Source organism: Oryctolagus cuniculus, chromosome 13 (assembly GCF_964237555.1).
Source record: "Oryctolagus cuniculus chromosome 13, mOryCun1.1, whole genome shotgun sequence".
Taxonomy (NCBI): domain Eukaryota; kingdom Metazoa; phylum Chordata; class Mammalia; order Lagomorpha; family Leporidae; genus Oryctolagus; species Oryctolagus cuniculus.
The window spans coordinates 18,343,139-18,355,826 of NC_091444.1; the positions used below are offsets into that span (position 1 = coordinate 18,343,139).

Consider the following 12,688-nt stretch of genomic DNA (forward strand, 5'->3'; position numbering starts at 1 on the left):
ATATGGGAGTCAGTGGAGGAAAACAGAAACTTCGCAAGTAAAGACCCTGCTAGCTTTGCTGCAAGAGGTTATGGTTCATGATACTTAATATAGTCTTAAGTGAAAGCAGACTTAAATATGTCAGACTGCAGTTTCTGTTTCTTAACATTTAACTATCAGTTGTAAACTGCTGACAATAAGATTCTAGAGTCTTTATCGTGGTATCTTATGGGGCTTTTCTTAACTTCTGTGGCTGTACTTAGTTGCTGCCATTTTTTGTGTTTTATGAGAAATACTCCCAAATGGTCATAAAACTATCTGCATTAAACTTGAGTTGTGTACAGTTCCCCATGGATATTTCTGTATGTGTGTTTATGGATAGAATATGCCTTTGCCTACTTTTCATGTCTGTGATTGATAGTGAAGCCAAAATGTGCATGGAGTCATGCGCACTTGGAACTTCACTCCTTGGTCAGCATGCGCCTTCAGAGATTGTGATGCTCTAAAGCCAAAGCAGTTCCTGGCTGTTGACAACAGCTGTGTGGAGGTGTTTGTGATGTCCTAGGCAGAGCTGTGTGAAGCGTATCTCCATCTTCTCCAGTGCAGATCTGTGCTGAAGGATTTACACACGGGCATTCGCATGTGATTTCCTGTCTTCCTCTGCAGGAAGCTGACAAAAACAGGAACTGCTACCAATAGCAAGCAATGAGAAGTCCTGATGGGCATATTAGGTAGTAAGTAAGGGAATAGGTCCTTCTTGGGGAACTAGTTTGTGCTGTATCCTGGATACAGCTAAGAAGAGAGGCACAGTCCTAGCTTCCTTATTTGGGAGCTGTGGATAGAAAACTGCAAAAACCTGAATAAACTACTGTGCTTCTTTTCCATTATTTCGCATCCATTTTCAGGGTCTTTCTCACCTGTAAATTGCCACGTGTGTGACATCTTGGTGTGGGTCCTCAGCCCAGGATGTTGTTACCAGAACAACAGAGAATGTTGTATGCAGCTGTTTCCTATGTTCTTTTTGTGAGAGGACGAGGAGCGGCTCCAGTGTGTGTGACTGTCGCTGAGGTCCAGGAGTGCTTCTTCAGGTCATGCCCTGAAACCTTTCCTAGCCCCGGAGTCGCTGCTCCCTTCTGCCTGGCAGCTGTTGAGTAACGTCTGGTAACTGCCAATTCAGGGCCACAAAACTTAGCACCTTCACTTCAGTTAATGTTTGTGGTAGTTTGGCCAGGTGCAAAGATCCCGTTGTCACTGCCTGTTCTGCCCTCTGAGTGCGGCTCCCAGAGCAGTGTGTGGCTCCTGAAGAGCACTCCGCAGATCTCCGCCTGGTGACCATCCCTGTTACCCAGTTTGTGTTTTTCCATTTCTTCTTCTTCTTCTTTTTTTTTTTTTTAAGATGTCTTTATTTATTTGAAAGTCAGTGTTACACAGAGAGAAAAGGAGAAACAGAGAGAGAGAGAGGTCTTCATTCCACTGGTTCACTCCCCAATTGGCCGCAACAGCTGGAGCTGGGCTAATCTGAAGCCAGGAGCCAGGAGCTTCCAGGTCTCCCACGCAGGTGCAGGGGCCCAAGGACTTGGGCCATCTTCTACTGCTTTCCCCGGCCATAGTGGAGAGCTGGATCAGAAGTGGAGCAGTCAGGTCTTGAACTGGCACCCATATGGGATGCCGGCAGCTTAACCGGCAGGTGGCAGTTTAACCCACTATGCCACAGTGCTGACCCCTCCATTTCTTCTTTAAAGTTAAGTACTACTTTCTTCTTGTCTCATTCCTGACAGCTGCCATCGCTCCCCCCCCCCCCCCGCCTGCTCTCCATCCCTGTCTTTTAGACAGAGGTCACAATGAGAGAACATTGGGGAATTTGGATTTCAGGAAACCCAAACGTGGATGACTTTAATAAAAGATTTGCTTCCCAATTTTAGTGTCTGTGGCTGTGGATTCCCACAATGGCATCAGCTTACTATAACCAACTTCCAGTGTCCAAATGACTTGAGACATTTAATTTTCATACTAATCATGTTCCATTATGTTACTGTGTCTTCAGTGTCTGAGACAGTGAGAGATAGGCAAGACTAATTTGGAAGCTGTTGACACTCGGGACTGATTATAAAACTAGGATTCATCTAACATTCCATTAGCCTAGTTCCTCTCCTTTCATGTCTAATTAGGGTGTTCCTTAATGGCTGGTTTTGTGGTGGTGGCGTTCTGGCCTTAGGTGCCTTCTGATGCCTGGTTGTTGAATGGCCAGTCCTCTGCCACCATGACAGATGGGTATTGCTGTCCCCATTGTACAGATGAAGAAGCCGAGGTCCGTAAAAAGAAATGGCTTTCCAGCTTCACACAGCTAATGAGCAGCAGTCTGGTTCTGACTCAGGTCTCTGACTCCAGAACCAGTATGTATCCACAGGTAGAATACAGATCAAATAGATTTGAAGATCAAGGTTAAAGACATGCTAAAGGTCAAAGATGACAGTCACAAGCTGAAGTAGCCGTGGGAGTCTAACATGTGTCCCTGATGGGAGCACAGACACTGAACCTGCCTATAAAGGTGGCGTCTGTGGACCAACAGAGGGAGGTAACAGTCCCCCTGGCCTAGTTCTCTAATCCAGACAGCCCCTCTCGGGCGGTGGACCCACAGAGCGGAGGCCTTACGGGCTGCAGGGTCCTCAGATTTCTCTTAAAGGAGGAAATGCTTGGGCCTTTATAGCAAAGGTATGAGAAGTTTCTGTGTTGCAGAGTTAAAATCAGGACACCTCTCTCACCATCCTCATCCAAATCTCTGTGGTTTGTATACAAAGTTTTCTTTAGGGATCATACAGCATTAAAGAGGTACAGCCCCTGATCCAATGTTCTTCAAAACAGAATTGAAATTCCAAGCCAGTACTTAAAAGTTTATCATTTCTTTTGTGGAATGAAGAGGAATAAACATTAAATGCTTCCGTATAAGGAGAATGCCCTCAGAGAACTTTAAAGTAATGACTGTTCACATGGAGAGAATATTTTGAACACCTTGCTTTTCATCAAGTGTTCAAGAAACAGTAGGAAAACCATGAACTGTAACTCAAACAGGTATTATTTTTAACTTGAGAAAACAAAAGGCAGGATGATTTTCCAGTGACTGGAAAATTGAAACTATTTTTTCATATACCTTTATTTTTAAGCTCCTGGCAGCATCTGCTGCTTTTAATAGCAGATAACACAATGTTTCTGTACTTAGTAAGCCTTTGACCTTTTTTTTAATAATATAAAAATCAAATGCTTGCCTGGAGATTGTGCAACTAATATACTCCCTAATGAAAAAAACACCTGTGTGCAGAAGATAGTGCGTGTCTGCACCAGCCACCAAGGTCTTGTACTCACCTTCTCTAGTTTGTTTTTCAAAAATAATATTTTCACTCTCTGAACACAAATTATGCCATTGATCATGGCTTTTAAAAATACATGCTCTTTGGGGTCAGCGCTGTGTAAAGCTGCCACCTGCGACTCCAGCATCCCGTATGGGCGTTGGTCCGAGTCCCAGCTGCTCAGCTTCCGATCCAGCTCCTTGCTAATGTGCCTGGGAAAGCAGTGGAGGATGACCCAAGTGCCTAGGCCCCTGCACCCATGTTGGAGACCTGGAAGGAGCTCCTGGCTCCTGGCTTCCGTCTGGCCCAGCTCCACCCATTACAGCCATTTGGGGAGTGAACCAATGGATGGAAGATCTCTCCCCTTCTCTCCCTCTCTGTAACTATGCCTTTCAAGTAAAATAAATAAACATTTAAAAAAAAAAAAAAAAGCTGCTCTTCTTCCTCAACAGGAAACATGTCCCTCCCTCCTTTTGGTAGCCCCTCCCACTCCGGCTGAGAGCGTGCTCCTCATGTTGCTGCTTGGGTCTCTGCTGGCCCTGAGTATCAACCGTTTGTAAAAGTGGCTTCTTTTGGCTTTCACACTTGCTTCCTGTTAGTTCAGCATCTCTTTTGTCTCTCTAACATTGGCTAACGTATCTGCTCATGTCTGATCTGTTAGGAAAAGCAGAACAGCTTCTGGATTCACTCTCCTTTCTAATAGGAACCACACCAGGTGGTGATGAGAATTTGAAGGACCCACCTTTCACACCATAAAGCAACTTCAACATGAAATGCTGGGTTCACACAGTTAGTGGGAAAGCTTCTTTTAGACAGTAATTTTCTAACATTAAAAAAGAAATCCTGAACTATAAATGTATCAGGTACCACAAGCTCTTGCTTTTTAATCACTGTAGCATTAGTTCTAAAGTTTATCAATTCCACAATTTAGGAGCTAGTCAATTTATATGGTTTATTACTTTTTAAAGATGCTGAAAACAAGAGCCAAGTAATCATTGGTTAGTATTCTTTTGTGTTTTTTTTTTTTTTTTTTTTTTTGACAGGCAGAGTGGACAGTGAGAGAGAGAGAGACAGAAAGGTCTTCCTTTGCCATTGGTTCACCCTCCAATGGCCGCGGCGGCTGGCGCGCTGCGGCCGGTGCACCGCACTGATCCGAAGGCAGGAGCCAGGTGCTTCTCCTGGTCTCCCATGGGGTGCAGGGCCCAAGCACTTGGGCCATCCTCCACTGCACTCCCGGGCCACAGCAGAGAGCTGGCCTGGAAGAGGGGCAACCAGGACAGAATCCGGCGCCCTGACCGGGACTAGAACCCGGTGTGCCGGCGCCGCTAGGTGGAGGATTAGCCTATTGAGCCATGGCGTCGGCCCATTGGTTAGTATTCTCAAGTTGTTATTTACTAATTTAAAAAATGTTTTTCACCACAGGATCTGTCCAAGGGAAAATTTTTAGAATTTCCAAACTGTGATGCTTATTTGATATTTATAATATAGTCTATATCTTGAAGTTAGTCATCAGCTGAACCCCAAGACTTTTAATGAGATAGATTTTCATTGAATTAGTATGTGTGATAATAGAATTTGACCTGCATTTAGAAAACCAGCATTTTCCCATTTAATCTAGATTGCTACTTCTTTTTTTTGTTTTGTTTTGTTTTTTGTTTTGACAGGCAGAGTGGACAGTGAGAGAGAGAGAGAAAGGTCTTCCTTTTGCCGTTGGTTCACCCTCCAATGGCCGCCACGGCCGGCGCGCTGCAGCCGGCGCACCGCGCTGATTCGATGGCAGGAGCCAGGTGCTTCTCCTGGTCTCCCATGGGGTGCAGGGCCCAAGCACTTGGGCCATCCTCCACTGTACTCCCGGGCCACAGCAGAGAGCTGGCCTGGAAGAGGGGCAACCGGGACAGAATCCGGCACTCCGACCGAGACTAGAACCTGGTGTGCCGGCGCCGCTAGGCGGAGGATTAGCCTAGTGAGCCGCAGCGCCGGCCCTAGATTGCTATTTCTTGGTGTCTAACATCTCAACAGAAAATATAAAGATTTTAGACATAATAATGTCTTTAATTAATGTATATAAAAGAGACAGTAAAGCAACTTGCTTTGTTTTATAACCAGCTCTGTGAACTAATTAGTATCCCTCTGATAAATAATGGGTGATAGATGCTTGCAGCTTTCAGGAGAGCCTGACTACATGGCAGCTGTATTCAGGAGGCCAGAGGCGTCTGCTTCCTTGTCTTCCACAGTGTCGGTGTGGACAGTGGTTCCTTGCATGTGCCTTGTGCCCTTCTCTGGCAAGCACCGAGCCATTCTTCAGCAGGCTGTCTTGCCCTCCATATCTCCAGCACTACGTCTGGGGCACTACCAATCTGGAATCCATTTTTCACTCTACTCTATAATATGCTGTCATGGAATGAGAAACATTTGTCTTTGTGAACAATGCTAATTAAGAGTTCAATCTGCTAACCATTTTTCCTGCCTAATTAAAACCACTAGTGTATTGGGTTTTTTGTTTTTGTTTTTGTTTTATTCCACTCAAGAAAAGACAACAAGCCGTAAAATTCTTCAGCCCAAGGAATCTTCTTAGGCAAAAACAATAGTACCTGTAGAAATAAAAGTAGTTTCCCCATCTGGAGCCATTACATGAACGCCAAGTATTCAATGGCCTAGTTCACTCAAGTCCTGTGTAGACTTCAAGGGGATGGCATCTGAAACCTTTGTTCATTGGCCAGAGAGACAGAGTTTAGAAAGCATCGACTCCTTTCCTGAAAACCGAATCCTGCCCTGCACTCTCATTCTCTGGTTGCATGATAAATGAATATTTAAGCATCTTCTCACAGTTAACATGCCACGAGCGTCTGCTGTGCAGTGCACTCTGTTTTGGAGGCTGGGATTGTAAATGAAAGACACAGCCCCTGGCCTTACGGAGTGTGCCGTCTAATTGGAAAGAAAAAGAAAATCAAGGATTACACTGCAGGAAAATGCATTTTCAAATAAAGACAGGCAGGTACAGGTGCTTTTTGGAGATCAGTCAAGTGGTAAATGCATTAGCCTGATATTTGAAGAATGGTAGAAGCTAATTGAGCAAAAAAGACAGAAGCAACACATTACAAAGGTAGAAAACAATATATGAGAAAGTATGACAATAACAAATGGTATATTTAAAAGTGTACTAGGAAATGAGACTAGAGACTTAGCAGGGGCTGGATCATATGGGTCTTGGTGTGTCATTTGAGAGTTTGGTGAGTTTCCCTATGGATAAAGGTTGAGATTTTTTTAAAGATTTATTTATTTATTTATTTATTTGAAAGTCAGAATTACACACAGAGAGAAAAAGAGGGAGAGAGAGGTCTTCCATCCACTGGTTCGCTCTTCAGTTGGCTGCAACAGCTGGAGTTGTGCCAATCTGAAGCCAGGAACCAGGAGCTTCTTCTGGGTCTCCCACACAGGTGCAGGGATCCAAGCACTTGGGCCTTCTTCCACTGCTCTTCCAGGTCCATTAGCAAGGAGCTGGAGCTTATAATAATTTACAGTCAGAAGGCCAGAGGAAACAATTAGTTTTTATTAGCCTTTTATTCTTTTCCAGCCCCCTTCTGGTTCTGAACTTGACCTGCTTATTATGCAATAGATGGCGGTTGTCCACATGTCCATGCTCATCACAGCGCTACACTAAGCAACCTTCTTTGGTTACACAGTGGGTGTTCCACCCGTGAGACAATTAAATAATGATTTTACAACATCCCATATTGGAGTAGCTGGGTTCAGTACCTGGCTCCGGCTCCCAATTCCAGCTTTCTGCTAATGAAGGCCCTTGGAGGCAGTAGTGATGGCTTAAATAAAGTTCCCACTGCCCACATGGGAGCACTGGATTGAGTTTCTGGCTCTCAGCTTCTTCCCAGCCATTGCAGACATTAGGGGAATGAACTAACAGATTGGCCTACATTCATTCATTCTCTCTCGATCTCGCTCTCTCTCTCTCTCTCTCTCTCCCTCCCTTTCTCCTTTCCTCCCTCCCTCCCTCCAATAAATTTTTTTAAAAATATTAAACATGTGCCTGAATTTTTATAGAAAGCTTTTATTTAATAAATATAAATTTCATAGGCACAACTTTTGGATTATAGCGATTCTTCCCCCCATACCTGCCGTCCCACCCCCAAACCATCCCACCTCCTTCTCCCTCTCCCATCCCATTCTTCACTAAGATTCATTTTTAATTATCTTTATATACAGATCGACTCTATTCTATGTAAAGATTTCAACAGTTTGTTCCTACACAGACACACAAGTATAAAGCACTGTTTGAAGACTAGTTTTACTGTTAATTCTCATAGTACAACTCATTAAGGACAGAGGTCCTACATGGGGAGTAAGTGCACAGTGACTCCTGTTGTTGATTTAACAATTGACACTCTTATTTATGATGTCAATAATCACCCGAGACTCTTGTCATGAGCTGCCAAGGCTATGGAAGCCTCTTGAGTCCACAAACTCTGACATTATTTAGTCAGGGCCATAATCAAAGTGGAAGTTCTCTCCTCCCTTCAGAGAAAGGTACTTCCTTCTTTGATGGTCTCTTCTTTCCACCAGGATCTCACTCACAGAGATTTTTCATGTAGGTCATTTTCGCCAGTGTCTTGGCTTTCCATGCCTGAAATACTCTCAAGGGCTTTTTAGCCAGATCCGAATGCCTTAAAGGCTGATTCTGAGGTCAGAATGCTGTTTAGGGCATTTGTCATTCTATGAGTCTGCTGTGTGTCCTGCTTCCCATGTTGGATCATTCTCTCCATTTTGATTCTATCTATTATTATTAGCAAACACTTGGTCTTATTTATGTGATCTATTTGACACTTATTCCTATCTTTATGATCAGTTATGAACTTAAACTGATCACTTTAACTAGTAAGATGGCATTGTTACCTGCCAACTTAATGGGATTTAGAGTCCCATGTGTGCTTGAATTTTAACTTCATTACAGTTCATTGTGAAAGCAACATTTTTGTATAGGAGTTATATGTAAGATAGCAAATAACTATTTTTAAATTTGTTGGAAAAGTTACTCTAGATTTAAGTTAAATTGTAAAATAAATGAAAGTACACTAAAGCATTAAAAAAAAATCCTTGTTGCTTTCCAAAATCAATTTCACGTGTTTGGTTATCTGGATGAGAGTGTAACCATCCACACAGTACAATAATGACCTTAAATGTGTATGGGTTAGAAAGATAAGTAGGAAGTGGCCTGGATAAGCAAAATCTACAAATACAACCATTTACTGGGTGCTGTGGAATTTGTTTGAGCTTCTTTTTTCCTGTAGCTAAAAAGCTTAGGGAAAGCAAAAGAACTAAATAGGAGCAAGAATGGGAAAGCTGTAGTGACACCAGTAGCTGAGGCTGCTAGAACATTTGTTGTCAGTGCTGTCCCAAGCTCTGAGGTTGAGTATCTCCAGCAATGCCTTCAGTAACTGTGCGCACTGCCCAGCCTTGCCCCTGTGTCACTGAGAACACTGCGGCAGAAAGAATTAAATAATTATCTAAAATCCCCTAACTTAACCCAGAAATACCAGAGTCAGCAGTCTGCTCCAGGGGCCTTGATCGTAATTTTAAGTAATATCTGCAAATGCTCAGTGGAACTGCTTCATTCAATAGCTCCTGGATTGTTGTCATTATTCTTGACTGTTGAATCCGATTTAGAACGGGAGATGTGACAACAATCCAATTTTTTGGCCGGCGCCGTGGCTCAATAGGCTAATCCTCCACCTTGCGGCGCCGGCACACCGGGTTCTAGTCCCGGTCGGGGCGCCGGATTCTGTCCTGGTTGCCCCTCTTCCAGGCCAGCTCTCTGCTATGGCCAGGGAGTGCAGTGGAGGATGGCCCAGGTGCTTGGGCCCTGCACCCCATGGGAGACCAGGAAAAAGCACCTGGATCCTGGCTCCTGCCATCGGATCAGCGCGGTGCGCCGGCTGCAGCGGCGGCCATTGGAGGGTGAACCAACGGCAAAGGAAGACCTTTCTCTCTCTGTCTCTTTCTCACACTGTCCACTCTGCCTGTCAAAAAAAAAAAAAATCCAATTTTTTAAGGGTTTATTTATTTATTTATTTGAAAGGCAGCGTTACAGAGAGAGAAGGAGAAACAGACAAACTTGGGGGCAGGTGGTCCTCCATTCACTGGTTCACTCCCCAGATGACTGCAAGGGCCAGTGCTGGGCCAGGCTGAAGTCTGCATTGTGATCTCCCACATGGGTGCAGGGGCCCAAGCACTTGGGCCATCTTCTGCTGCTTTCCCAGGCACATTAGCTGGGAGCTAGATTGGAAGAGAAGCAGCCAGGACTCGAACCAACGTCCATATGGGATGCCAACATCACAGGCAGCAGCTTAGCCCTCTTCACCGCAACTCTGACCCCAACAAATCCTATTTTAATGGAGGAATAACCTCATAGAATAATCTTGGGAGGGACAAATCTAAATTAGTAAAAAACCAGAATTTTGTACCATTTTTAGGTAGGTATGGTTTTATTATTTTGAAGTATTGATGATGAAACTGTTGGGTAATAGCTTTGCCAAGAGAAAAAAGTTATGCCCTGCCCTTGAACACTGTGACCAGAATCATGTTTAGAGAGTGTATCAGTTATATGTAAAGTAGTTCCTCTAAAACTGTTTATATAAGTACTTAAAAACATATCCTTTAAGTAGTCAGCTTTTTTCTCTTAACTTTTTTCATTGCTATCAATGCACTTTGAAAATAAACTTAGATGGTACAATGGTACCCTCCACTCAAGACTGTTGAATTCTGATGAGATCTGCGACAGAGGGCCCGAGTTTCTGAATTTCACTTGTCTGAGGGACCCTGCGGCTGCCCAGAACTGAACATAGAAACTGCGAAAGTGTTCCCTCTCCCACAGGCCCTCATTTGCTAATATCTGTTTTGCTCTGGGAGGTGATCTGGCCCCCAGATCCAAAGACCTTGTGTTTCTAAAAGCTCACATTCCCCATGGGTGGGGTGAGGGCCAGGGAGAAAAGTGGAGGAGTCCAAGAAAGCTTCTCTTCTTCATCTTTCAGAGCAGGGAGCATTTTAGGGTAACTGTGGCCTAACGAGGCCCTGGCTTGTGCCAGATTTCTTAAAAGCAGAGAGCTGGACTGGAAGAGGAGCAACCAGGACTAGAACCCAGTGCCCATATGGGATGCCGGCACCACAGGCGGAGAATTAACCAAGTGAGCCATGGCGCTGGCCCCTGTATTGTCTTTAAACATCAGCCTATGGAGGCCTTAGAATATTCATATATTTCCTTCTACAATAAATACATTTTATAAGTTCTGAAAAAAAATGGAAATTCTTTTGAAGCTGGAATAGCCACAAAGAAAAGGAATAAGGCTGCACAAAAATTAAGAGCTATAAAATTCCAGCAATATTTGGGTAGCATGACAGAGCCAAAAATGAGTCTGTAACTTAATGCATTTAATGATTATTCTTTTAAAATACAGTGAGATGTGCTGCAGTACGTGAGATGACCTTACTTGTACTCATTTCTACGTGCAATATTAAGTTGACCGAGAAGTCACAATTTGGTATATGAGTGTTCTCAGAACTATTTAAGATATAAACTGAATGTCCATACTATATTTGAACTTCCCATTTACCAATTTTTGTCCCATATTTATTAAGCAGTTGGTGAAGACCAGTTAAGGAGTATAGTTTGAAGATACATGTGGTTTAATGTTTGCTTTTACGTTTTGTTTGGAAGTCTACTCTATTGCACACACACACCTGCTCCTGTGGGTGCACACTTTTCCCCAGTGTGAGATGGTGCTTTCAGGGTTGCTCTGATTCTGGGTGTACGTGATCACCCAGTGCAGCTAGGAGGCCGCATTTCTTACCCTCAGGATGTTTTGGATAAACTAGACCTTTTCAAAAAAAAAATAGAGGGATCCTTAGAAGAGTTGGAACTTCTAAAATGACCCCTGTCCTGGCCTGACCTCCAGAGACTGTATAGACAAAGGCACTTCCAAAGGTTCAGCAAAACAGAATTTAAAGAGACATTTGCTTTTGTGCAGAATAATTTTGAAGTCATGCAGCTTTTCCATAGTACACCTTTTCAGTAGACTGTCTGAAGCCTCCTCGTTTAAGCAGGTGGCTCTCCTGTTCTGGGATGGGCCTGATCTAATCACAGGGTCTGTCAAGGCAGAGAGCTTCCCCAGCTGGTGTCGGAAAGGAAAACCAGAGAAATTGGAAGTGTGGAAAGAACTCAATGTGCAGTTGCTGATTTGAACATGGAAGGGACCATGTGAGAAGGAATGTAGGAGTCTTTTTTTTTTAAGATTTATTTATTTTATTTGAAAGGCAGAATTACAGAGAGGCAGAGAGAGAGAGAGAGAGTGAGAGAAAGGTCTTCTATCTGTTGGTTCACTCCCCAAATGGCTGCAGTGGCTGCAATTAGCTCAGCTAATCTGAAGCCAGGAGCCAGGAGCTTCTTCTGGATCTCCCACCTGGGTGCAGGGGCCCAAGGACTTGGGCCATCCTCCACTGCTTTCCCAGGCCATAGTGGAGAGCTGGATCAAAAGTGGAACAGCCGGGGCTGGTGCTGTGGCTCACTTGGTTAATCCTCTGCCTGCGGTGCCAGCATCCCATATGGGCACCGGGTTCTAGTCCCAGTTGCTCCTCTTCCAGCCCAGCTCTCTGCTGTGGCCCAGGAAGGCAGTGGAGGATGGCCCGGGTCCCTGGGCCCCTGCACCCACATGGGAGACCAGGAGGAAGCACCTGGCTCCTGGCTTCAGATTGGCGCAGCACCAGCTGTGGCGACCATTTCGGGAGTGAGCCAACGGAAGGAAGACCTTTCTCTCTGTCTCTCTCTCTCACTGTCTAACTCTGTCAAATGAAATAAAAATTTTAAAAAAAAAGAAAAAAAGAAAGAAAGTGGAGCAGCCGGGACTCAAACCGGCTCCCACGTGGTAAGTAGCTAACAGCTGACAGCCAGCCCACAGGGACCTTGCCCACAACCACAAGGAACTGGGTTCTGCCAAACAACCTGAAAGGGCCTAAAAGCAGATACCTCCCCAGAGCCTCAGAGAGGAGCCCAGCCAGCAGACACCCAGCTGTCAGCCCACTGAGAACCCCAGCATGGAACCAAACAGAGCGCCCGGGACTTCTGACCCACAAAACTTAGGGATAACAAAAGGGTGTCTTAAGACACCACGGTTTGTGGTAATTTGTTTTGGCGGCAACAGAAAGCTAGTACAATTGAAAACGGGAGGAGATTGAGGAAATATCATTAGTGTATTAGATGTGAACATAAAAAATGAATACGAGGCTGGCGCCGCGGCTCACTAGGCTAATCCTCCGCCTAGCGGCGCCGGCACACCGGGTTCTAGTCCCGGTCGGGGCGCCAC

General features: G+C 44.6%; 1 protein-coding gene across 21 annotated transcripts in view; it reads left to right on the forward strand.

Moving 5' to 3' along the window:
• PPP1R12B (protein phosphatase 1 regulatory subunit 12B) overlaps positions 1-12,688 on the forward strand; it is a 215,740-nt gene that overhangs the window by 166,997 nt on the left and 36,055 nt on the right. The gene's annotated exons all lie outside the window — the stretch shown is intronic.